This window comes from Diadema antillarum, unplaced genomic scaffold (assembly GCF_040938485.1).
Source record: "Diadema antillarum isolate AM-2024a unplaced genomic scaffold, OU_Dant_1.0 scf00000076, whole genome shotgun sequence".
Taxonomy (NCBI): domain Eukaryota; kingdom Metazoa; phylum Echinodermata; class Echinoidea; order Diadematoida; family Diadematidae; genus Diadema; species Diadema antillarum.
The window spans coordinates 918,356-945,193 of record NW_027270965.1 but is presented as its reverse complement, the minus strand read 5'-3'; positions in this window follow the sequence as shown (position 1 = coordinate 945,193).

Sequence of the window (26,838 nt, the reverse complement as noted above, 5' to 3'; positions counted from 1 at the left end):
CTTCAGTAACAATTATGCGGTTATTGAATACCAGAAGTGCGTATCCGTCATGAGTCTTGATGAGAGAATACAGCCTGCATGTACTATAACTAACAGGATAAACATATGTGGGTTCAAGCCCGTCTGTTACAATGCTCTGTCTGATGGTGGACATGTCCTCGGTACCACTGATGGCAAACTCATAGTGTACGATCAGCTCTGGAATTATGCGAGAACGATTGATACCAAGCCCCTGAAAACACTAGAAGTCACCGTCAACAAAGATGGAATGATTTTAGCAGCACAATATGGTGGGTCTTCCATTTTTGTGTACAGCCCGAAGAACGGGAAGTGCCTGCAAACTGTCAATCTGGAAGATGACATGCCCATTTTGGCCTTGAAGACCATGTCAGCAGGAGACGTGATTGTGCTCACTAAACTAGGCAGCCGAGGTAAAATTGTCTGTATATTGGATCAATGTGGTGTCATCAAGAGTAAAACTCACATTCCTGACCGCATTGTTAAGAGTATTGCAGTTGATATGTCAACCGACCGCGTATACATTCTGTCTTTGATTATGAAGCGTGATGTTTGGGTTGTGAGTGAGATTTCACGCATTGGCAATCCAACATCACGTTGCATTTCAGAATGGCATTGGGATTCCGTAGATTTTCCCCCCTCATTTGACGTGCTAGCACCAGGCAAGCTTATAGTGTGTTTTGGTACTTATTTCACCATCTACAACAGACCATCACAATCTATCTTTGACCTCCTTGAAGAGCTTCAGGAATCACGTGATTGATCAGTCTGGCGTCATCAAACGTAACATTGACATTCATAAACATAAATAGTGTTGCGAGAATTACACTTGCAGTCGCTGTGTCAATTAGATACGTGTACGTTTGTCGTTGGATTGACAACGTCACAACAGGGGCGTCGATCCGTGTTCATGGGGGGGGGGGGGGGGCAAATATGAAGTATAATGATATGTGCGAGGGAGCGGAGCAACCGAGCTGGAGTGGATGTGGGACGGGGATACCCCCTCCCGCAATATGGAGAATTTGCATCTTCACACCTGTAATTCATGGATCCTGGTGCACAAAATCGTAATGAAGGAATTGTATTTTGAGTGGTTTTTTTTCTTTCAAAAAGTGAGAAAATGAGTAATCAGGGAAATGGCGAAATCTTAGCTCTTGTTCCACGTGTGCGCCGTCATTGTGTTCTAAGTGTAAGGAAATGCAGAGATAGGGTGTAGGAGGGGGTATCCACGAACCCCTCTCATATACAAAGGAACTGTTTTTTTGCATTTTTATGATTATTGAAACTTGTGACATTCTCGTTTTTGATGGAACATTTGGGAATTGTCAATCAAAATGTGTACCTAATCTACAGAGGGAAACATGGCGAGGGAAGGGTTATATAGAAGTTAATTTTCAAATCCTTGGAGTTGAAGTGACAGATCTGGAGCACACTCTTGAGGAAATATTTGGAAATTTATCAATCTACAAAGTGGACTACGTGTACTGAAATGGACCGGGCGGGGGGGGGGGGGGGGGGGAAGGTGCGAGGGAGATTTTACATTTTCAGAATTGAATTTCAACGATCTGGTGCACAATTTTTGTTTTGTGTGCTAAACGACACTGCAAATTACCCCAAATATGCAAATTCGTATAATCATTTCATTTTGATTGGCTTTCGTCTTATGTGGACAAAATTATGCAGGGCGTCATCGTGACGCTTGTAGTGTTTTCATTCATTCCCATATTGAAAATGCATCGTGTTCCGCTACTTATTTAGTGGCATTCTTTAACAACTCTTTAACACCAACTGTCCCATAATTATATATATATTTTTCTTTGTAAATTGTTCATTTATGATCTCCGCATTACAATGTACCTTGATTACGTCGTAGGGCGTTTCAAGTCAAATGTAAGATGTAATGTTTTCTCTTCAACAGTATGCTGCTACAATGTATACACTGAATTCAACTCAACAATGATTAAAGGTGATTTGCAAATTCATTAGGCCTATACGTCACTACTGCGATATACAATCTAACACCGATCAAACTTCAATAGAGGACCACACCCACAGGTGTAGAAAATGCACTGTGATGGTGTTGAACGTAAGTGTTCACCTGACTGTCACACTTCGTGGTGTTAATTTGACACTGTACCTGGTGTTATTTTGACACTGTACTGGTGTTAATTAAAAAATGACACCACATGGTGTTGATTTGATATTTGTTGGTGTTAATATCAATGGTTTAACACCCGTCCAGCTTCAATAAGAGACCACACCAGCTGGTGTTACTGTGGTGTAAATTTATTTTCACATTGTTTCAAAAATCTAGTATTTCAATGTAAAATTCTTGATCGTCTTCTTTTAAAATTAAAAATCAACAAGAAGTGCAGTTACTAAGAAACTCTACAAAAAACAGTTTTATATTTGGAAACATATATTATATATTTGGAAATTTAACACCATAAATGAGCACCGAAAATTTAACGCCAGCTCGGTGTTCACTATTTAACACCGGACTTTTTGCAGTGTACCTGATTATATCTGGGCGTATTCTCGGCAAAACTTTGAAATGAATAGAAATACACTGTATCAACAAAAAAAAATATTTTAATTTCTTGATAATGTTAATGTCTCATGTCTACAATGCACATGTTGCATGTGACAAGATGATAATGGTAATAATCAATAGTTTATACGAAATTTATTCTTTCAGATATATGTATCTATTTCATAGTCTTTTCTTATAAGTCACTTCATTTGAGTTAAATCTGTATATAGGCCTATAAATTGGAGATAAATTTATTGCCCAACAAAACCCAAGTCATCGTATACTGGTTACAAATTATCGAAGGTTATTTTGTTTTTCTTCTTATTCCTCTTACAATATTTATCTTCACTACATACTAATTTTCTTTTCTTTTTAGTTTTGGTTGACAACATGTTTGTGCTGCATGTCGTGTTGTTTTGCCACGATATTTTTGTGGTATACACGGCTTGATGAACAGTGTCCGTACCATAACATTATGTTTTTCTATGTTTATGATATGCAGGAACATCTTTAGATTAATTTTGGATGTATTTATGTTATTTGTATGTTGTTGTTATTTCGAGTGACCTATGTTTTACAAGCTTTACTTTCTAGTAGATCATTCTTTTCTATGGCTTTATCTATTCGTGGTCTCATTGCAATGTGTGCATTGTTATCCCGGACATTATATGCATAATATACAGTATGAGATTAAAGGGATCGTACAGTTCTGGTTGAGACCTAATTTCAGGTTTGTAACATTTTTAGGTGAGATAATGAGAAATCTCATATGAAATATGAAAGAGCATGTAATTCTTTGAGGAATTCAACGTTTATTTGATGAAAATTGGTTTTGAAATGGCTGAGATATCCAAAAAGAGCGATTCTTATAAAGTGTGGGACCCACACTTTGTGACGATCGCTTTGTTTTACTTTGTTTTTGGATGTTTCAGTTATTCCGAACCCGATTCTTATCAAATAAACTTTGAACTCCTCTTAAAATGATGGTATGCTCTGTACTATATGATAAGTGTTTTCTTGGTATCTCACAAAAAATTTAAAAGCCCAATTCTCATCTCCACCAATACTGTACTATCCCTTTAAAACCTAAAATGGCATTAAAACGCTTTATCCTGGCGAGGAAATTAAGCGCATGTTTTAGAAACAAGACACCAAACAGGTTAGTCATCGCATTCTTCATCAGCGACCAGGATGCGATGTGATGTTAGATTAAAGCCCAAACAAAGTTCTGGTACGCCTGCAAAAGTTGTAAAATTTCGCACCCTAATGTGAACGTATGCTTAGGAAATGTGCAGGATAACGATGTTATGACAAGATATTCGATGGGTAACGACGAAAATGCGAAATATTAACTAAAAAGGTTGAGTCTCAGCACTTACCCGAACGGGGTCAGGCTAAACTCGGACTCGGGGATAACTCGGCTTCGCTTTGACGGCGGGATGAGCTGTAAGGCCAAAAAAAAAATTTGTTGCATTGGCGTAACATGAGATTTTCAAATAGGGTCGGTCGGGCGGATTTTTTTTTTTTTTTTTTTTTGCTACCTGCATTTTACGTGTAAAACTCGTGCTCAGCTCAGTAAACAGTTACAACTGCTGAACCGAATGTGCTGTGTTCATCTATTCTACAAATCATTTATGAGGCCGATATTACTGGAATTATACCCCTTCACAGAATTTAAAGATGTTGAAATCCCTATCCTGAATGTTTTCACTTCATATTTTACTATTTTGACTTAGACAAGATAGATGCAAATTGACCCATATGTACGATCTTTTCATCGCACACGGCGATCTCTATTACAGTCCCACATATACAGATTCGTGTAAGTTCTCCACACAAGAAACCTATGGCAAAACTGTGCACAATACATCGCAGTCTGAATGCTACGTATACACTGAATAAATCTTGTTAGAGTACGTGTCCGTGTTGGAAACAGATGACGTACTGATCAAGGAAGGCTTATGCAAGGCGCTAGATCTCTCCCTCGTACATCCGATATCCCCAGAGCCGTTTCCACTTCCGGGTTTGTGCGATCGCGATCGCAATCAACAAGATATTTGATATCGATAGCAAAAAAAAAAAATAAAAAAACATGGGGTCGGCGGAATTTTTAGGGTCGGGCGGGTTACGCCAATGCAACAATTTTTTTTTTTTTTTTTTGCCTAATGGTTGTCCCTCTGATTGTACAGTGTTGTCCTATGGGAGCGGCCTGTATAAACTAGCGCTTCGTGTTCTGGCTACTCGCAGTAATGGTCCGAGTTGTTACAACGCGCGCATCAAAAACCTCTTTTGCGCGCATGCAAAAATTAGTATGCGCCGATCAAGCTCCTCTAAAACAATCAAAGGCACTTGATAAACAACAACAAAAACTCCAAAGACCGCGCGTCTCTTCAGCTCAGCAACTGAGGACCGCGCGCTGTCATTTTTGTTTTGTTTGTACAGGATTACGTATAGCACGCACTTTCCTGTCCATTCAGTTAGGCCTCATTTGGTATTATGCAGTGGCCAATAGAATGTGGCGATCACGAACTGCGTGTGAATTGTCTGAAGTAGGGTCGAATTTTTCCCGAGACCGAGTTAGTCTGGAGCCTTCTGGAATAAAAGTCGGTTTTCCTACTATAATTATTTTTCTCAAAATACTCCAAACCGACTCATCATTCCGGCAAACCGCGCCAGCCAGGTCAGTTTCTTAGTGGACTCTTTCGATTTATTGCAAGAAAAAATGAAATGGCGCTAGACGGGTTCTCAAGCACTTACCGAAACTTAGTTTTCACTTTAAAAAATCCGTTTCTGAAGCAGAACATACACACAAGGGTATACGTCTGCTCCTGGTCGGACGGATTTCAAAACTAACCTGCTTGTGATGGAATGCGTCTAGACTAGTTGCTGCCACAGTGCATGGTAACCGCGCAGTGTGTATGTGCGCGTTTGGCGTAGCAACGATGCATCCATGGACTGGTTCCCTCCACGAAGAGCCAAAGATGAAAGGATGAAATCAGTGTTAAAAAAACATGATAAATATGAATCCCTGATAGCTTTTTAATGGACTTACATTGCCAACGTCATGCTCCGATTTACTATCACGAAGATAAACGGTTCAGAGAACCGTTTATCTTCGTGATAAAAGAATGCGTCGCATTCTTCATCAGAATTGATACAATTGATACAAAAATTGATAAAATAATGCGTCTCATTGCAATGTGTGCATTGTTATCCCGGACATTATATGCATAATATACAGTATGTATGTATATATATATATATATATATATATATACACACACATATATATATATATACATATATATATGTATATATACTATAATACTAAGCATTTTCATCCCTGACGAAAGGGGAGGGAAGGCTCCCGAAAATTTAGAATTTCAATAAATACCAATTGTCAATTAATGCATTACTCTGTCTCGTCTTTCCTTTTAGTATGCCAATTAATAAATAATAAGCTAAAAGCTTGACTCTTTCAAACGATGACACATGACGCTAATGGGGGTTGAACATGATGCATTTTGAATAGAGGGATAAGGAAAGAGAGACAGAAAGAGTAAAGGGAGGTTATATAGAAACCTCGCGATTCTAGTCATGCCTTATCAACTATACCGGCTTGTAGGCCTAAATGCAACAGGGAATATTATGAGTGAATTTAACAATGATTGTATCCTATGATTCTTCGTATGCCCTGATTTTGGTTACATCCATTAATTATCTCATATTTTTGGTCATGCATAACACAGATTTCTCAGGGGGTCAAAGAGGTCAAACTAATCATACAATTCCTCTGCTTTCCCTGGCACAAGTCAAAGAACGAATATAAGCCTACCTCTTCTTTCTCTTTGTTCTCGTGTTAACTGAAGGGGAAAAATAAGTTCCTCCACCCTGCTACAGGGCTAGATATCTCTAGGACACACTATCGCATACCTTTTCATGTCGGGGTTCCTTCTCTTCGCTTTTCTTACCTCCCCGCAAGTATGAACATTATAAGTGTAAAGGTCGTGTCAAACCTTTCCCGTGCAAGCTGTGCGAGCTTGTTGCGAGTAGGGATTTTTCAGCACGCAGAATTCTCTGCGGGCGGACAAGAATGTTTGCGAGTTTCGAACTTGTGTCTTATCTGCTAGACGCATGTGTATACTTACCTTCTGCTTGCGTGTATTCCGTGTGACCTGCGTGAGAGGTTTTAATCTGATCCGTTTTCTGTTACGAGCGACTTACGGGTACTGCGAAGTACCTGCATTGGAGTTGCCTGCGAGGTGCTGCCGATAAGGGTCTCTTACTTTGTTCTGCGTGTACCTCTGCGGGCAAATCCCCGCGACTCACTCGGAACAAATTTTGAGCATGTTCATGGCCTTGTCATACGGTATCTTGGGAAGTTTTGCGGGTTGACTTGCGGGGAAACAAATCTGCTACCCGGAGCTCTCCGCAGTTGGTCCGCACCTGACAGTACCTAGCACGTATCTCGCCCGTAGTCCGATTTACCCACAGCTAAGTTTTGAGCATGACCAAAACTTTTTCCGGGTGATCGAGTCGCGTCCCTTACGAAAAAGTCCTGTGGTACTCCTGTGGTAATTACCACAGGACGGTACCACAGGACAGTACCACAGGAAAGTACCACAGGACAGTACCACAGGACAGTACCACAGGAATTGTCCTGTGGTATTTTGGGACATACCACAGGACAGTACCACAGGAATTCCTGTGGTATTTTGGGACGTACCACAGGGCAGTACCACAGGAAAGTACCACAGGACCGGTACCACAGAACAGTACCACAGGACAGTACCACAGGAATTCCTGTGGTATTTTGGGACGTACCACAGGGCAGTACCACAGGACTAGTACCACAGAACAGTACCACAGGAACTGTCCTGTGGTATTTTGGGACAGTACCACAGGACAGTACCACAGGTCGATCATTACCACACAGCATTGCCACAGGGCAGTACCACACAGCATTTCCATGGTACCACAGGAGAGTACCACACAGGATAGATCGAAAAAAAAAAATCTGGGAGACTTTTAGCCACATTTCAAGGAATATTTCTGATAGGTGAGTGATGGATTTTAGGACAAACATGGCCCTACTTAATAACCTGTCCTACTCCTAACATATAACCTCAAACGAGAGTCTAATGGCCAAGTGCCAATCTAGTCCTATAATAGATCTATATAGTCATATTCTATTCCTAGGTAGCCATCGACCCTCTCAGTACATATATATATGGCCGTCTATCCGTAAAGCATTAAGGCATGGTTACTAACTCGATTATACTTTATTATCAAGATATGAAATTACACTTTCATAACAATATTTATGATATTGGGAATAACATAACATAATTAGACAATCTTTCATAAAGTTCAAAGTAAGTTCCATCATTAATACTTTGACTTTTTAAGTCATATATGTATTTTCTAAAATCTAGAGTGCTTTTTATGAATATTCATGAGCTATGTAAAAATTTGTACCACAGGAGTACCACAGGAGTACCACAGGAGTACCACAGAAGTCCTTATGAAATTTCTCATGCTTTACATCAGCACTTCCACTAAATAGGTAATACTGTAGGAGTATAGGACAGGATAAGTAATGGCAAATCAATTGTTATAATTCACAGCATAACTCATCTATCAATTAATTGAGGAATATTAATATGTGCTTTTTTGTTTGTATTTTTGTTATAAATTTCAGTTGATTCTGCCTTACAATTTTCCTGTGTGGTACTCCTGTGTGGTACTGCTGTTTGATATTCTCCTGATGTGATAGTCCTCTGGTATAAAATGTTAAGAAAACAAAAGAATATCCTGTAGCATTTTTCTGTGGTACTTACGAATTTAATTTGCTGTGTGGTACTTCTCTGTGGAATAGCACCATATTATGATTTTCCTGTGGGATTTTGGACAGTTCCTGTGGTACTCTCCTGTGGTATACATCGAAAATTACCACAGGAATTCCTGTCGTACTGTCCTGTGGTACGTCCCAAAATTCCACAGGACAATTCGTGTGGTACTGTCCTGTGGTACGTCCCAAAATACCACAGGACAAGTCATGTGGTACTGTCCTGTGGTACTATCCTGTGGTACTTTCCTGTGGTATTGTCCTGTGGTACTGCCCTGTGGTACTGCCCTGTGGTACTCTCCTGTGGTACGTCCCAAAATACCACAGGACAAGTCGTGTGGTACTGTCCTGTGGTACTATCCTGTGGTACTGTCCTGTGGTACGTCCCAAAATACCACAGGACAAGTGGTGTGGTACTGTACTGTGGTAATATCCTGTGGTACTGTCCTGTGGTACTGCCCTGTGGTACGTCCCAAAATACCACAGGACAAGTTGTGTGGTACTGTCCTGTGGTACTATCCTGTGGTACTTTCCTGTGGTACTGTCCTGTGGTACTGCCCTGTGGTATTGTCCTGTGGTACTGCCCTGTGGTTCTGTCCTGTGGTACGTCCCAAAATACCACAGGACAAGTCGTGAGGTACTGTCCTGTGGTAATATCCTGTGGTACTGTCCTGTGGTATGTCCCAAAATACCACAGGACAATTCCTGTGGTACTGTCCTGTGGTATGTCCCAAAATACCACAGGGCAAGTCGTGTGGTACTGTCCTGTGGTACTGCCCTGTGGTACTTTCCTATGGTACTGCCCTGTGGTACTGTCCTGTGGTACGTCCCAAAATACCACAGGACAAGTAGTGTGGTACTGTCCTGTGGTACTATCCTGTGGTACTTTCCTGTGGTACTGTCCTGTGGTACTGCCCTGTGGTACGTCCCAAAATACCACAGGACAAGTCGTGTGGTACTGTCCTGTGGTACTATCCTGTGGTACTTTCCTGTGGTACTGTCCTGTGGTACTGTCCTGTGGTACTGCCCTGTGGTACTGTCCTGTGGTACGTCCCAAAATACCACAGGACAAGTCGTGAGGTACTGTCCTGTGGTACTATCCTGTGGTACTGTCCTGTGGTACGTCCCAAAATACCACAGGACAATTCCTGTGGTACTGTCCTGTGGTACTATCCTGTGGTACTTTCCTGTGGTACTGTCCTGTGGAACTGTCCGTTGGTACTGTCCTGTGGTACGTCCTAAAATACCACAGAACAAGTCGTGTGGTAGTGTCCTGTGGTACTATCCTGTGGTACTTTCCTGTTGTACTCTCCTGTGGTACGTCCCAAAATACCACAGGACAATTCATGTGGTACTGTCCTGTGGTACTGTTGTGTGGTATACATCCCAAAATACCACAGGACAATTTGTGTGTATACTGTCTTGTGGTACTGCCCTGTGGAACTTTCCTGTGGTAATGTCCTGTGGTATTGCCCTGTGGTACATCCCAGAGTACCACACGATCCTGTGACACAGTACCACACAGTTCCTGTGTTAACATATATTTGTGTGGTACATTGTGTGGTACCAACCAGTACCACAGGGAGTACCACATGAGCCTGTAAAACAGTACCACACAGTTCCTGTGGTAACATTTATTTATGTGGTACATTATGTGGTACTGACAAGTACTACAGGGAGTACCCTACAAGCCTGTGGTACAGTACCACACAGTTCCTGTGGTAACATTACAAGTGTGTGGTACATTGTGTGGTACCGACAAGTACCACAGGGAGTACCACAGGACTTTTTTGTTAGGGGTGGATTGCCCGCAGAGGTACACGCAGAACGCCAGTAGGAGGCTTATTGGCAGCGCCTCGCAGGCAACTCCCACGCAGGTACTTCACGGCTCCTCCACCTGTACACTTAAAGCAGAATACTAAAGGAAACGCATATTTTGTTGGATTATTTCCCCATTTCAAGCATAGAACATGTTAAACACAGCGGCCTTTAATTCATCCGTTTAGAAAATTGCGTTTTGGAGAACGGCTGCTTTATAATAGAAAAATTGTATCCTGAATCATGCTCAATCGGAAGATCCGTGGTTATTTTGGGGGCGTGTCCATGACGTCATGGGATGAAAGGCAAACCCGGAAGTATCACACAACAGCCTAAGCTTTCCTTTGTATGCTCTCGATGAGAGCGTGATGTCGAGGCTCATACTCCGAAATCCCAAGACATTTTTATCAGAATGTCACAAAAAATGAAATAAAATTGTTTTCTACTTCAAGTCTCCTGTGAAATCACACATTTCTTCGTTTAAATAGAGTCTGTTACGTTATTCAGGCCACGAATACAGTAAGCTGTCAGGCCTAGTGCCTGTACGATGGTGCTTCGTAGTCGATCAGTCACATGCATGCGCCCATCACCGGCCGCGTATGTCGCAGTGCAGTAGCCTCCGTGTATCAAAGAGCGGAGAGCCTGAGCTTCGTACCTCTTTGGTACGTATAATGTATTATATAGGCAGTTCCTCGGTAGTAGCTGTGTACGCCATATACATTGTACATGTATTTAGCGAGTCTATTTTTTCGCGAATCGGGACTTGCCAATAATTTCGCGAGTGCTTAAATTCGTGGTTGTGGAGTACACCACGGAAGGGGGAAATATATACGGGGAGAGAGAGTCACTATTTTCTCGTGTTTTTAAATTCGCAAAAAGCACCAGGTTCGCGAAATTGGCGAAAATAATAATAATAAAAAAAAATTAAAAAAAAAAAAACTCGCGAAACATTCGGCGTACGTGGATCGCTAATTCTAGATACCACGCAATCAATACGCGGGCATCGGCTAATTTGAAGTCTTGACTAGGCCGGCCGGCCTATCTGGTGATAAAGTAAACGATACAGAGCACTGCGATTTTCATCGATAGGGATAAAACTTTGATGGACTCGGTGAAGTAACGAATGGATTGTGCAGTACCTAGCTCTTGCTAGATAGAATGCTGACGATCTGTGAACGGGAGTACGGAGTGAGTTAGCCCGACCAGTACGCTGTAAGTACGCTGTGCGAATACCTGTCGCGACGTACCTACGCACAGCGACTGGGCTGTGTATATAGTTAGGAGTGAGAGTGTGATGTGATTGATAATACATGGGCGTCACCAGGGGGGGTGCGTTGGGTGCGAACGCACCCCCCTTCAGATCCTTAAAAAAAAAAAAAAAAAAAAAAATCAGTCTGCGAGCGACCTCAACGCCGGACGCTAAATAATTATTCTTTTCTATTTAAAAAAAATATATATTTTGCACCAGGGACACACACACACACACACACACACACACACACACACAAAATCGTCGGCAAAAACAATTCGCACCCCTGGTTCTGGCAGCACTGATTTTATACAATATCTATTAGTATTCTACAGTGTTTACTATTTATCGACCGTACTGTACATCCGTACGATACGGAGCACTTATACACGTTTGCATGTACGTATGCTACTTACAAGTATGTAGGGTCTATGTACGTTACTTCTGACCAATCCATATTGCCAGCCCAAGAGCAAGCCTTAGCCTCATTAAAAAAAAAAGAAAAAAACATGGAGGGGCAAGCATATTTTAGTTCCCCCCCCCCATAATTGATAATTACCGAAATGAGAAGATTTTCTTGCTTTTGAAAGAAAACAAATGTTGCCCCCATAAAAATATTGGAAGGCAAGCGCACCATTTGCCCCACCCCACATAATCATAATTGCCGCGATGAAAAGATTTTCTTGCTTTTTGTTAGAATTCAAGAAATCTGTCCAATTATTTCATTCAAAAGCAGTGGCGTAACTACGGAGGGGGGGGGGGGTGCGCCCCCTCCCAATCCGCTGGTAAAAAAAAAAAGATTTACCGAAATAGTAGTTCAAGTGTTAGTAAACTGCTTTTGAATGAAAGGGTGATCCAGAAATAAGATATTTTTCTATGATTTCTTTTAACCATAATTAAATAGGTATATAGTGTGAAACATTGTTCAAAAAGCCCGGACCCGACAAAAGATTGTGATTCCTGGTTGGCATTCTGCATAATATAAGCAGGATGTGCGCAGTGTACTCAGTACATCCGAACGAAGAGTCGCTACAATGTTGCGCAATGTGATGTAGAATGTACACCTTTGTACCTTACGCTTCGTTATATCAAAGCTAGATCATTGATTTTGCAGTGTTGCTTTACATACTAGTCTATATGAAAATGTCTTGCATTGCCAATAAAAAGACTTGACATGGGCTAATTCCTAACTTTTCCATGTATACAATACACACACACAAACAAACACGCACAATTAGTTTAGGGGATGCTCTAAAGTGCAGATTTTGGACATCCTTTCCCCGCTTGGTCACTTCGACGCCACCTCGCTGGTCATACCTCCCCCAGTCATGAACATAAACCCACACCCTTGACTACCAGTGGCGGATCCAGGGGGAGGGGCGCACCGGGCGTTCCCCCCCCCCCCTCTAATTTCCAAAGCGAAAAAAAAAAATAATATAGCTGCAAACGGCAGTTTTTGGAAGGTAAAATGTCAAAATTTTCAAGCTCGCTCGCTCCTCTCGCTTGCATTTAGTCATAATGCCATTCTCCCTGAAGTTGCCGCCAGTAATTGCCGGCAGTTGCGCCTGCTGCGCCCCCCCTTAATTTCCAAAGCGAAAAAATATAGCTACAAACGGCAGTTTTGGGACTGTAAAATGTCAAAATTTTCAAGCTCGCTCGCTCCGTTCGCTCGCATTTAATCTTTATGTCATTCTTCTGATGTTGCTGCCAGTAATTGCCTGCAGTTGCGCCCGGTGCGCCCTCCCCCTCCCCCCCCCCCTTAATTTCCAAAGCGGAAAAATATGGCTAAGAACGGCAGTTTTTGGACTGTAAAATGTAAAATTTTCAAGCTCGCTCTCTTCGCTCGCTCGCATTTAATTGTTATGCAATTCACCTGATGTTGCTGCCAGTAATTGCCAGCAGTTCCGCCCGGTGCCCCTCCCCCCTTAATTTCCAAAGCGAAAAAATATGGCTAAGAACGGCAGTTTTTGGACTGTAAAATGTAAAATTTTCAAGCTCGCTCGTTCCGCTCGCTCGAATGTAATCATTATGCTCTCCTGATATTGCTGCCAGTATTTGCCAGCAGTTGCGCCCGATGCGCCCCCTTAAATTCTAAAGCGAAGAAATATAGCTACAAACGGCAGTTTGTTTGTTTTTTACTGTAAAATGTCAAAATTTTCAAGCTCGCTCGCTCGCTCGCTCGCTCGCATTTAATTGTTACGCAATTCTCCTGATGTTGCTGCCAGTAATTGCCGGCAGTTGCGCCCGGTGCGCCCCCCCCCCCTCCTTTATTTCCAAAGCGAAAAAATATGGCTCCAAATGGCAGTTTCTGGACTTTAAAATGTCAAAATTTTCAAGCTTGCTCTCTTCGCTCGCTCGCATTTAATTGCTATGCCATTCACCTGATGTCGCTGCCAGTAATTGCCAGCAGTTGCGCCCGGTGCGCCCCCCCTTAATTTCCAAAGCAAATAAATATGGCTAAGAACGGCAGTTTTTGGACTGTAAAATGTAAAATTTTCAAGCTCGCTCGTTCCGCTCGCTCGAATGTAATCATTATGCTCTCCTGATATTGCTGCCAGTATTTGCCAGCAGTTGCGCCCGATGCGCCCCCTTAAATTCTAAAGCGAAGAAATATAGCTACAAACGGCAGTTTGTTTGTTTTTTACTGTAAAATGTCAAAATTTTCAAGCTCGCTCGCTCGCTCGCTCGCTCGCATTTAATTGTTACGCAATTCTCCTGATGTTGCTGCCAGTAATTGCCGGCAGTTGCGCCCGGTGCGCCCCCCCCCCTCCTTTATTTCCAAAGCGAAAAAATATGGCTCCAAATGGCAGTTTCTGGACTTTAAAATGTCAAAATTTTCAAGCTTGCTCTCTTCGCTCGCTCGCATTCAATTGCTATGCCATTCACCTGATGTCGCTGCCAGTAATTGCCAGCAGTTGCGCCCGGTGCGCCCCCCCTTAATTTCCAAAGCAAATAAATATGGCTAAGAACGGCAGTTTTTGGACTGTAAAATGTAAAATTTTCAAGCTCGCTCGTTCCGCTCGCTCGAATGTAATCATTATGCTCTCCTGATATTGCTGCCAGTATTTGCCAGCAGTTGCGCCCGATGCGCCCCCTTAAATTCTAAAGCGAAGAAATATAGCTACAAACGGCAGTTTGTTTGTTTTTTACTGTAAAATGTCAAAATTTTCAAGCTCGCTCGCTCGCTCGCTCGCTCGCATTTAATTGTTACGCAATTCTCCTGATGTTGCTGCCAGTAATTGCCGGCAGTTGCGCCCGGTGCGCCCCCCCCCCCTCCTTTTTTTCCAAAGCGAAAAAATATGGCTCCAAATGGCAGTTTCTGGACTGCAAAATGTCAAAATTTTCAAGCTCGCTCTCTTCGCTCGCTTGCATTTAATTGCTATGCCATTCACCTGATGTTGCTGCCAGTAATTGCCAGCAGTTGCGCCCGGTGCGCCCCCCCCCCCCTTAATTTCCAAAGCAAATAAATATGGCTTCAAACGGCAAGTTTTGGACTGTAAAATGTCAAAATTTTCAAGCTCGCTCGCTCGCTCGCTCGCATTTAATTGTTATGCAATTCTCCTGATGTTGCTGCCAGTAATTACCGGCAGTTGCGCCCGTTGCGCCCCCACCCCTCCTTTATTTCCAAAGCGAAAAAATGTGGCTCCAAATGGCAGTTTTTGGACTTTAAAATGTCAAAATTTTCAAGCTGCCAGTAATTTGTCGTTTCACACCGTCATTCCATAATCCATTTATAGGGGGTACAACCCCCTCCGGCACTTCCACACCCTCCCCCCACCCTTGCTCGCTCCCTCGCATACTACCCCCCCCCCCCCCCCCCAAGATGAAATCCTAGCTACGCCGGTGCCCTTTCCCCGGTTGGTTTCCCTCAAAAAACAGTAAAAGTCTAGGGATTGAGAGCTTCCTATATTCCAAATGTCTGTCCAAAAAATCTCGTAAACATTTAGTGTCAAAACGCACCCCCCTTGAAAAAAAGCTGGTGACGCCCCTGTAATACGTAGCCCGACCAGACGCTGCGCTACTTACAGCGACTGGGCTGTGTTCATTAGGCTTAACTGCTGCTCTGAAGTACGAGATCAAGTCAGCACTAAGCTCGGTTCATTTTCAGTTCAGAATAAAAAAAAAAAAAAACTCTTACCCATCTAAATTTTGAAGTCTACCTGGCATTGGTCCTGCGTCACCAACATTGTCCCCTGGCCTGCCGTGTGGCGAGGGCTCGTACTGCCAATCTCCACTATCCGAAAGTCCGTCCGCTTCAACCGGACCGCCCTAGGGCCTTCCCCACTAGCTCGCCCGTAGCGTCTCCCTCCTGCGCCCCGCCGTGCGGCTCGTCAGCAACATCTACTGTATCTCTCCAACTTCACCAGGGTCATCATCACTAGTTTCTTCATCGTTATCATCACTACGTACTGTATCACTCAGTTCATCATCGCTCCCACATTCAAATTCCACCAAGAAATCATCCTGATCATCACTGCATGGCCTTAACGTACGATGTCGTGCATTATCGAAAACAAACTTTTAAACTTTGTATGCAAATACTATCTAGACAACAACTTGTATGATACAATGCATGTATTATGCGCGCGGGGGCCTGCGGCGCTCGAGACCTTGCGCGATTCCTTTCATCTCATGACGTCATCGGCAAAGCCTCGAAATTTACGCTGTGACCTAGATTTCAGGGGGGTGACAGGTGTAAATTTTCAAAATCCTCTAACTCCACTTCAAAAAGGCCATTTTAAACGATGTAAACGGCAAAATGTTCTGTGTGTCCCACTCTTTCACTTCATATATAATTCTATTTCTTTATATTCCCCTTTAAAGATCTGAAATGATATTTATGTATAATTTCACATTATATTTGTAATGCAACAGTTTATTTCTATTTTCATGACTTGTGAATAATATGTTCGATATTGTCATATATATATATGAAATTCATATACTGCCCTCTATTTCATGTAGGATTTCCCAGAGTGTAGCCATAGACCATTATACTCCTGGGATATTTCATATCTTTGAAACTTCCGCATTAATTTTCAGTGCGATCTAGTCGTCGCCATTTGCTTTACTGGCTGCCTTATATTTGAGGGTATAACAGTTTAATGTGAGTACAGTGTACTTCATTTTCACTGTGGGTGGATTTCATGTATAGTAGTAACATTGATCCTAGTTGTAGCGGCAGTATTGATTTCTTCGAGAAATATTTGATTGGAACAATTTAGGCTGTTACGCCGCTTTAAAGTCCAGACCGTTACCTTGGATACACCGTCAAGTGCGCATTCCTTCGGTTGCTTGCGCACTGATTTTGTTCTACGTACTAGTATGCTGCAGGCTTACTTCGTTCCTTCGGGTGTTCGCGTTCGCGTCGGGTGGTCGCGTTACCCAACATTTCGTAGATTAGGTGCCCTAATATACGAAGGGTCGGGTAAGGAGGGGTAAAATAATCACAATTTAATACAGAATGATCCTTGACATAAGGCTGATCGTTTAACGCGACTATACGTAAAAAAGAGTCATTCAAGTGACGAAGTATCGGGTGAATCAGGGGCGGCGAAACCAGTGAATAAATCAAAGTAAAAGACATTAAACAGGCCACAAAATAGCACAAAAATGGCAATAACAAATAAAAGAGTATAAAATATCCTCAGAAACATAATTCTATTTCTAAATAAAACAATAGCATTACAGGATGGAGAATATGAATATTTAAACTTGCGATCAAAACAGCAAATCTAAAGCGTTGAAATAATTAAGAGTTTTATTGCAAAACGCGCGCTAACTCCATTCTTGTTAATTTGATTGATTGATTGATTGATTGATTGACTGATTATTGTCCACTCTGGAAATTCTTTGTACATCGGATATCACAGCAAAATAAACATTAAATACATCACAGGTATACACCACAGATATATCACAGAATACGAATGAAACTAACTCATACTAACATGCAATTATAGCATATGCAGGACTCCACACTAATTTTTATCTTTGGCGGCCCGATCAATTGAATTTTTATTTTTTGGTGGCTCGAAAGTAAAATCTGGTGGACCGAAAAAAAAATCAAGAAAAACTTAATCGGTCCTACTAAACATAATATTATAGAAAAAGAAATATTAAGTATTACTGAAGTGATACAGATACCCATGGCATGTCTGAAATAAATGAATAAAAATTCAATCATATTAGCAAATGGGCTTATAGATTATTATAAAAGTTGATGCCTATATTAAGTGGTCAAAACTTACATTTGAAATGATAAAGTGGGAGCATTGCAGATATTGGTAAACATTCGACATTTTGTTTTGCCATTGTAAAGATCCGAAAGTTACCGTTATTCACTTCTGCTTGTAAAAGCAATCATCCAACACTTACTAGTATTTTAACACCTTACGGCAGCCGAATGCTGTACAGTTAATCATTTCAAATGTAAAAGCAAATAACTGAAATTTCATTTTAGCATCATACGGAGCTGAATGTTATCCTCATTCATTCCCGCACGTGAAAACAAATAGGGCCTATCCACTTTTTATTTTACCGTCTGAGTCGATTGATATCATTGATTATTTCCAGATGTAAAAGCAACATTTTGTTATTCATTTTAGCATCGTCCGGAGCAGAACATTACCGTAATTTCCAGATTTAAGAGCAAACATCCAACATTTGTTTTATTATCGTACGGAGCCGAATGTTATTGCTGTCTACTTCCGAAAGTGAATTGAATCATCTGACGATTATTTTAGCATCGCACGAAACCGAATGTTACTGTTTTTCATTTTTGAACTTCAAGGCAGACATCAGACTTTTATTTTACCATCAAACGCCGCTGAATGTTACTGTTATTTCGAAATGTAATAGCAATATCCGACATTTATTTTAGCATTGTAAGGAGAAGAATGTTACTGCTATTCCTAATAAAACGTCAAAGCAAACATTCGACATTCATTTCAGCGTCTTCCGGAGCCGAATGTTGTCCTTATTCATTTTCAAGCGAAAAATAAAATATCTGACACTAATTTTAGCACCCTACGAAGCTGAATCTTACCGTTATTCATTTCTAAAAGTACAAGCAAACATCCGACATTAATTTTATTTTAGTATCATACGGAGTGGAATATTACCGTTATTCATTTCCAAAATAAAAGCAAGCATCTGATATTTATTTTGGCATCTTACGGAGCCGATTGTTACTGCTGTCCATTTCCAAAAGTAAAAGGCAAACATCCGATTTTTTTTTTTTTTTTTTTTTTTTTTTTGTGGCTCGATCGGGACACCGGTAACTAGATTCTGATCATATCAGAAAAGAATTCCATCTTTTCAGCCAAACAACACAAGTATTCGCAGTGATCTGAAAGAATGTCTCCATAAATGATACTATGTGGTTTTGTACAATAAAGGACGTTTATCCTGAAATAGGTCCCCACTCCATTCACCGCCATTCAGTTACACGTATATAATTTGTATTTCGTCATAGTGCAGCCGGTGACTGCTATCAACCTCCATAGACTTTGCACATGGTAGACACTCGCACCTGTGCCAGAGGGGACCGATATCACGATTCAGCCCGATAAAGTCCATGGAGGCGGTATGAGCTAGCTGTCACTAGCAGTGAAGAAATGAGTGGAGACAGAAACCACGATAATGCCGATAACAATGTTGTCAAGACTTTCAGATAGAACAGGAAGGACCGGATCGTTGTAATCCACGAGTCGAGACGATTAAAACTTTCGCCGCACATAATACTGTACAATATGAATGACCGTCATTTGAAACCTGCATTATCACTCTATCGCACGCGAGCGTACCGCTTTGCCATAGTTATGCACGGCGAGCATTATGTGCTGCTAGCCTTGTATACAAACGCTCGTGATAATTTTTTCAGAGTAAAAACGTAGGAATACAATCGCGTATTCGGAGATAAAACACGCGATCGTTCGTAAATTCGCACTGGCTTTTTCTCGAAGATTCGGGTAAGCTGTACCCGATACTTCGTAAATAATAGGGGTCTAATTCTCAAATGCTCCACCCGACCCTTCGTAGATTAGGGCATATAATCTACGAAAGGTCGTGTATCGCGACCACCCGACCCGAACGCGATCACCCGATGAAACGAAGTAAGCCTATGCTGCATGCGTACTGACATGATAGCTAGCCACGTAAAAGGCATGGGCCAAGACGTAAGACACGATCAAAAAAGAATGAGTTTGGATCTGTGATTGATTTACTTTAGGAACCTAAACAGTTTGGTAAGAGAAATTATGATGAAAACAGATGAATATTTGATTGCTGTAGCTTTGTTTAATCATTTATGTAGTGATATGTGTTGTGTCGTTAGTTTGTAATCGAGTTCAGAATTTAGGTTGACATAACGATTCGATACGGTGTTCGTATAGAAAGTGATTACACAGTACGGTACGCTGTAGGTATTGATTATCGTACATGATTCCTGCTTAGCAGGCAGGGGAGTGAAATGTTGGAAGTGTGAGTGCATGATTGAAGTTTATGATACTTTGTGTATGTATGTTTTATTTAGGAATAATATAAGACTCCATATTCAGAAGAATATTGTGTCATGGTTATATAGGAATGAGAATCAGAATTAAGGGATTCAATTTTTGTCACTTTTACAGAGCTGTATACTGTTAGATTTACACACGTATATGTACGTATACCGTACGGTCAATACAATCCCATACATAACTGCAGTTCTTAAAGAGGGCTAACTTATTCAATGTTTGTGAAGGGTTAATTCCTTCTTTCTTTCTTTTTTGGTGTATCATATGGATGTTGAGGCGTCAAATGGAAAGACATTCAAGGGTTTAAAGAGAAAAATGACTGGATTTATTTTACTGTAAGAAAGGCAGGCTGCATTTTTGGATAATGTTGTAGGGATGCAATTGCATCATTTGAATTATGTGAGTGATAGAGATAAAGGTCACTTCATAATGTACACTTTGTTTGAATGATCAAAGTAAACAAAGTGTGATAGAGTCAGGTCATGTAGAACAATATTATTATTTCATGGTGCGGTGTATTTGGACACTGAGAAATGCAGTACCATACATCAGATATTGAGTCAGAATACAGCTGTATGTCTCTACAAGACATTGATGTGTTAATGTTTATGACCGAACACTTGCATATTTAGTGCACTGCATGTGGTTGCTGTATATGATTGCATGCATTTGGGTTATTTAACAGTGAAAGTTGTTACTGTTGTTTATGTTAGTTGCACAAATCGAAAGGTATTTCGATTATTACAAGTATTAAGTACCGGTATATTTGGAAGACACAGAAATAATGACACTTGATAAGCTGCTTAAGGTAGTGATAACTAAGCATTTATTATTTCTTTTCTCTTTTTATAGCGAACCACAAGTTCGGGTTCGACAGCAGTATGCAAGCACACAAGTACACAAGTTGGTGTGTTCCACAAGTTTTGGTTCAACACAAGTTCGTGTTTGTCACAAGTACACGAGTCCAGCTGGTATTGATGTCTTCAATAAATGAACGAACCTGTGCGTTCCAACTGTGACTGACTGAAGTAAACTTTCACCTTTATGTAGTACGTGTCTACACTAGTTATTTGATACACTGGGTACCTAATTGCGAATAACGTGAGCAATTTTGCATTCACTGTAGGTGGGGTTCAAGCATTATGGAGTTCAGTTACATACATTGGGTGTCTGACGTGATGCTTTTATTGTATGTAATGCATTCTAGCATTCTAAAGATATGCCTGCTATACTCAGCATAATGTACGCAGCACTTCTGTCTCCTTTCATTTACGATGGTAACAAAATTGACAAGCTTTGAAATAGACAGAAACCAGTATCTAGCATCAGTATTAGCAAAGTAACAATGAAATCAATAGCGTTACCCTTTTTTTTTTACACTTTAGGTCATGATTTTGTCTCTTTTACCACATCTTGTCTCTTCTTCATGTTCCTCTCACCCTTATTTCCCTTTATTTCAATACTTCCGCCCTCCAAGATGCATTAATCATGTTATAATCTAATCTGTGATATTAAAGAACTGACGTAAGAGCTTTACGTTATTACGATTACATCGACTTATGTATCGTTAAGACAGAGGGACTCCTTTGTTTTGCTTTGCGTCGAACTCTTCGGCCTTGTTTTCTTTGTTTGGCTCATGGGCCTTGTCTGCCTACTGTCGGACCCATGAGCCTTATTTGCCTAGTGTTGAGCTCATGGGTCGTATGACTTTCACTAATCTTTCAAAAGTTAGGGAGGAATGACCCTGTTACGACCTTACTGAGTTATGTTATGAGGCGGACTTATGGCATGCTTTATCTTAACCTAGCGTATAATTCTATAGCCACTTTAATTTACATTGTTCGTCCAGAGGGCCTACCCAAGGACTACTAAATCAAAGTGAAAAGAATTGACGGAACATCTTGTTCAATGACATCGCGCTTGGCAAAAGAACCTACCCCACTTTACCATATTGTCGAACAAAAACATGCTATAGATATAAATAAATTTATACTTGTACATACTGTGTATATAGATTAAGCAGTTTATGTACATGTTGTTTTCATTATAATCTTGGCTATTTTGGAAGAGAATTCTTTTTTATAAAGAAACTAATGCCTAATGCCTGAAAATAGTGGGAAACGAAAAAAAAAACTCTTATGACGATTTGACGTTGATCAATTTTCGTCTTCTGAAATAGGTCATCGAAACAACGGTGAGCGCATTTCCCTGTCTTGTTCTGGCAGTCCAGTTTTAGAATTAACATTCATCTCATTTCCAACAGTTTTAATGGTAGGGCACTCAAGCGCGTGTCTCTCGCTAATTATATAAGTACATCGATTTTGCACCTCTGGTGTACGTTGCATCTTTTCAGAAAGATAAGATGCTCAAACTTTCATGTAAACTTCTTGATATGATGATGAAATTCCTATCTGCTCTTCTCTGATTATTCGACTTAGTTATGTCTTTCCTAGGGAAAAAAAACTGCGGTATTACAAGTCAGATTTAGTTCAAATTCCCTATCTTTGATATGTAATGGTATTCATATTTTACATTCATTTTCAGATATTTATCACTAGCTGATACTTATTAGTGTCAGAAACTACCCTGTCATCAATGCTGTAAATCAGCACATTAAATCACTACTATGTCATAAGATTTCCGTAAACATCTTTCGCTTTCATGTTATGAATGATCACGTGAAATAATTTCCTATACGTACTTCAAGATTTCTACATTTGTGGGTGATACCCACCCATTCATAAACTCAAGATTTTCGACTTGGTCCGCTCCTCGAGGTCCGAACCAAGAGGGTTACTGAAAGTGGTAATAGTCACTCCCACAGAAGGCAACCCAGACAGTCCATTTTCTCTGTTGATATTCAACACAGGATTAATGATTTGACCATTTTTATTGACAGATCAAATCCATGCATTGTTTCTTTACAATAACACGCAAACTTAGAAAAGTGCAATTTGTCATGGGCGTCACCAGGGGGGGTGCGTTGGGTGCGAACGCACCCCCCTTCAGATCCTTAAAAAAAAAAAAAAAAAAAAAAATCAGTCTGCGAGCGACCTCAACGCCGGACGCTAAATAATTATTCTTTTCTATTTAAAAAAAATATATATTTTGCACCAGGGACACACACACACACACACACACACACACACACACACACACACACACAAAATCGTCGGCAAAAACAATTCGCACCCCTGGTTCTGGCAGCACTGATTTTATACAATATCTATTAGTATTCTACAGTGTTTACTATTTATCGACCGTACTGTACATCCGTACGATACGGAGCACTTATACACGTTTGCATGTACGTATGCTACTTACAAGTATGTAGGGTCTATGTACGTTACTTCTGACCAATCCATATTGCCAGCCCAAGAGCAAGCCTTAGCCTCATTAAAAAAAAAAGAAAAAAACATGGAGGGGCAAGCATATTTTAGTTCCCCCCCCCCATAATTGATAATTACCGAAATGAGAAGATTTTCTTGCTTTTGAAAGAAAACAAATGTTGCCCCCATAAAAATATTGGAAGGCAAGCGCACCATTTGCCCCACCCCACATAATCATAATTGCCGCGATGAAAAGATTTTCTTGCTTTTTGTTAGAATTCAAGAAATCTGTCCAATTATTTCATTCAAAAGCAGTGGCGTAACTACGGAGGGGGGGGGGGGGGGGTGCGCCCCCTCCCAATCCGCTGGTAAAAAAAAAAAGATTTACCGAAATAGTAGTTCAAGTGTTAGTAAACTGCTTTTGAATGAAAGGGTGATCCAGAAATAAGATATTTTTCTATGATTTCTTTTAACCATAATTAAATAGGTATATAGTGTGAAACATTGTTCAAAAAGCCCGGACCCGACAAAAGATTGTGATTCCTGGTTGGCATTCTGCATAATATAAGCAGGATGTGCGCAGTGTACTCAGTACATCCGAACGAAGAGTCGCTACAATGTTGCGCAATGTGATGTAGAATGTACACCTTTGTACCTTACGCTTCGTTATATCAAAGCTAGATCATTGATTTTGCAGTGTTGCTTTACATACTAGTCTATATGAAAATGTCTTGCATTGCCAATAAAAAGACTTGACATGGGCTAATTCCTAACTTTTCCATGTATACAATACACACACACAAACAAACACGCACAATTAGTTTAGGGGATGCTCTAAAGTGCAGATTTTGGACATCCTTTCCCCGCTTGGTCACTTCGACGCCACCTCGCTGGTCATACCTCCCCCAGTCATGAACATAAACCCACACCCTTGACTACCAGTGGCGGATCCAGGGGGAGGGGCGCACCGGGCGTTCCCCCCCCCCCCCTCTAATTTCCAAAGCGAAAAAAAAAAAATAATATAGCTGCAAACGGCAGTTTTTGGAAGGTAAAATGTCAAAATTTTCAAGCTCGCTCGCTCCTCTCGCTTGCATTTAGTCATAATGCCATTCTCCCTGAAGTTGCCGCCAGTAATTGCCGGCAGTTGCGCCTGCTGCGCCCCCCCTTAATTTCCAAAGCGAAAAAATATAGCTACAAACGGCAGTTTTGGGACTGTAAAATGTCAAAATTTTCAAGCTCGCTCGCTCCGTTCGCTCGCATTTAATCTTTATGTCATTCTTCTGATGTTGCTGCCAGTAATTGCCTGCAGTTGCGCCCGGTGCGCCCTCCCCCTCCCCCCCCCCTTAATTTCCAAAGCGGAAAAATATGGCTAAGAACGGCAGTTTTTGGACTGTAAAATGTAAAATTTTCAAGCTCGCTCTCTTCGCTCGCTCGCATTTAATTGTTATGCAATTCACCTGATGTTGCTGCCAGTAATTGCCAGCAGTTCCGCCCGGTGCCCCTCCCCCCTTAATTTCCAAAGCGAAAAAATATGGCTAAGAACGGCAGTTTTTGGACTGTAAAATGTAAAATTTTCAAGCTCGCTCGTTCCGCTCGCTCGAATGTAATCATTATGCTCTCCTGATATTGCTGCCAGTATTTGCCAGCAGTTGCGCCCGATGCGCCCCCTTAAATTCTAAAGCGAAGAAATATAGCTACAAACGGCAGTTTGTTTGTTTTTTACTGTAAAATGTCAAAATTTTCAAGCTCGCTCGCTCGCTCGCTCGCTCGCATTTAATTGTTACGCAATTCTCCTGATGTTGCTGCCAGTAATTGCCGGCAGTTGCGCCCGGTGCGCCCCCCCCTCCTTTATTTCCAAAGCGAAAAAATATGGCTCCAAATGGCAGTTTCTGGACTTTAAAATGTCAAAATTTTCAAGCTTGCTCTCTTCGCTCGCTCGCATTTAATTGCTATGCCATTCACCTGATGTCGCTGCCAGTAATTGCCAGCAGTTGCGCCCGGTGCGCCCCCCCTTAATTTCCAAAGCAAATAAATATGGCTAAGAACGGCAGTTTTTGGACTGTAAAATGTAAAATTTTCAAGCTCGCTCGTTCCGCTCGCTCGAATGTAATCATTATGCTCTCCTGATATTGCTGCCAGTATTTGCCAGCAGTTGCGCCCGATGCGCCCCCTTAAATTCTAAAGCGAAGAAATATAGCTACAAACGGCAGTTTGTTTGTTTTTTACTGTAAAATGTCAAAATTTTCAAGCTCGCTCGCTCGCTCGCTCGCTCGCATTTAATTGTTACGCAATTCTCCTGATGTTGCTGCCAGTAATTGCCGGCAGTTGCGCCCGGTGCGCCCCCCCCCCCCCTCCTTTATTTCCAAAGCGAAAAAATATGGCTCCAAATGGCAGTTTCTGGACTTTAAAATGTCAAAATTTTCAAGCTTGCTCTCTTCGCTCGCTCGCATTCAATTGCTATGCCATTCACCTGATGTCGCTGCCAGTAATTGCCAGCAGTTGCGCCCGGTGCGCCCCCCCTTAATTTCCAAAGCAAATAAATATGGCTAAGAACGGCAGTTTTTGGACTGTAAAATGTAAAATTTTCAAGCTCGCTCGTTCCGCTCGCTCGAATGTAATCATTATGCTCTCCTGATATTGCTGCCAGTATTTGCCAGCAGTTGCGCCCGATGCGCCCCCTTAAATTCTAAAGCGAAGAAATATAGCTACAAACGGCAGTTTGTTTGTTTTTTACTGTAAAATGTCAAAATTTTCAAGCTCGCTCGCTCGCTCGCTCGCTCGCATTTAATTGTTACGCAATTCTCCTGATGTTGCTGCCAGTAATTGCCGGCAGTTGCGCCCGGTGCGCCCCCCCCCCCCTCCTTTTTTTCCAAAGCGAAAAAATATGGCTCCAAATGGCAGTTTCTGGACTGCAAAATGTCAAAATTTTCAAGCTCGCTCTCTTCGCTCGCTTGCATTTAATTGCTATGCCATTCACCTGATGTTGCTGCCAGTAATTGCCAGCAGTTGCGCCCGGTGCGCCCCCCCCCCTTAATTTCCAAAGCAAATAAATATGGCTTCAAACGGCAAGTTTTGGACTGTAAAATGTCAAAATTTTCAAGCTCGCTCGCTCGCTCGCTCGCATTTAATTGTTATGCAATTCTCCTGATGTTGCTGCCAGTAATTACCGGCAGTTGCGCCCGTTGCGCCCCCACCCCTCCTTTATTTCCAAAGCGAAAAAATGTGGCTCCAAATGGCAGTTTTTGGACTTTAAAATGTCAAAATTTTCAAGCTGCCAGTAATTTGTCGTTTCACACCGTCATTCCATAATCCATTTATAGGGGGTACAACCCCCTCCGGCACTTCCACACCCTCCCCCCACCCTTGCTCGCTCCCTCGCATACTACCCCCCCCCCCCCCCCCCCCCCCAAGATGAAATCCTAGCTACGCCGGTGCCCTTTCCCCGGTTGGTTTCCCTCAAAAAACAGTAAAAGTCTAGGGATTGAGAGCTTCCTATATTCCAAATGTCTGTCCAAAAAATCTCG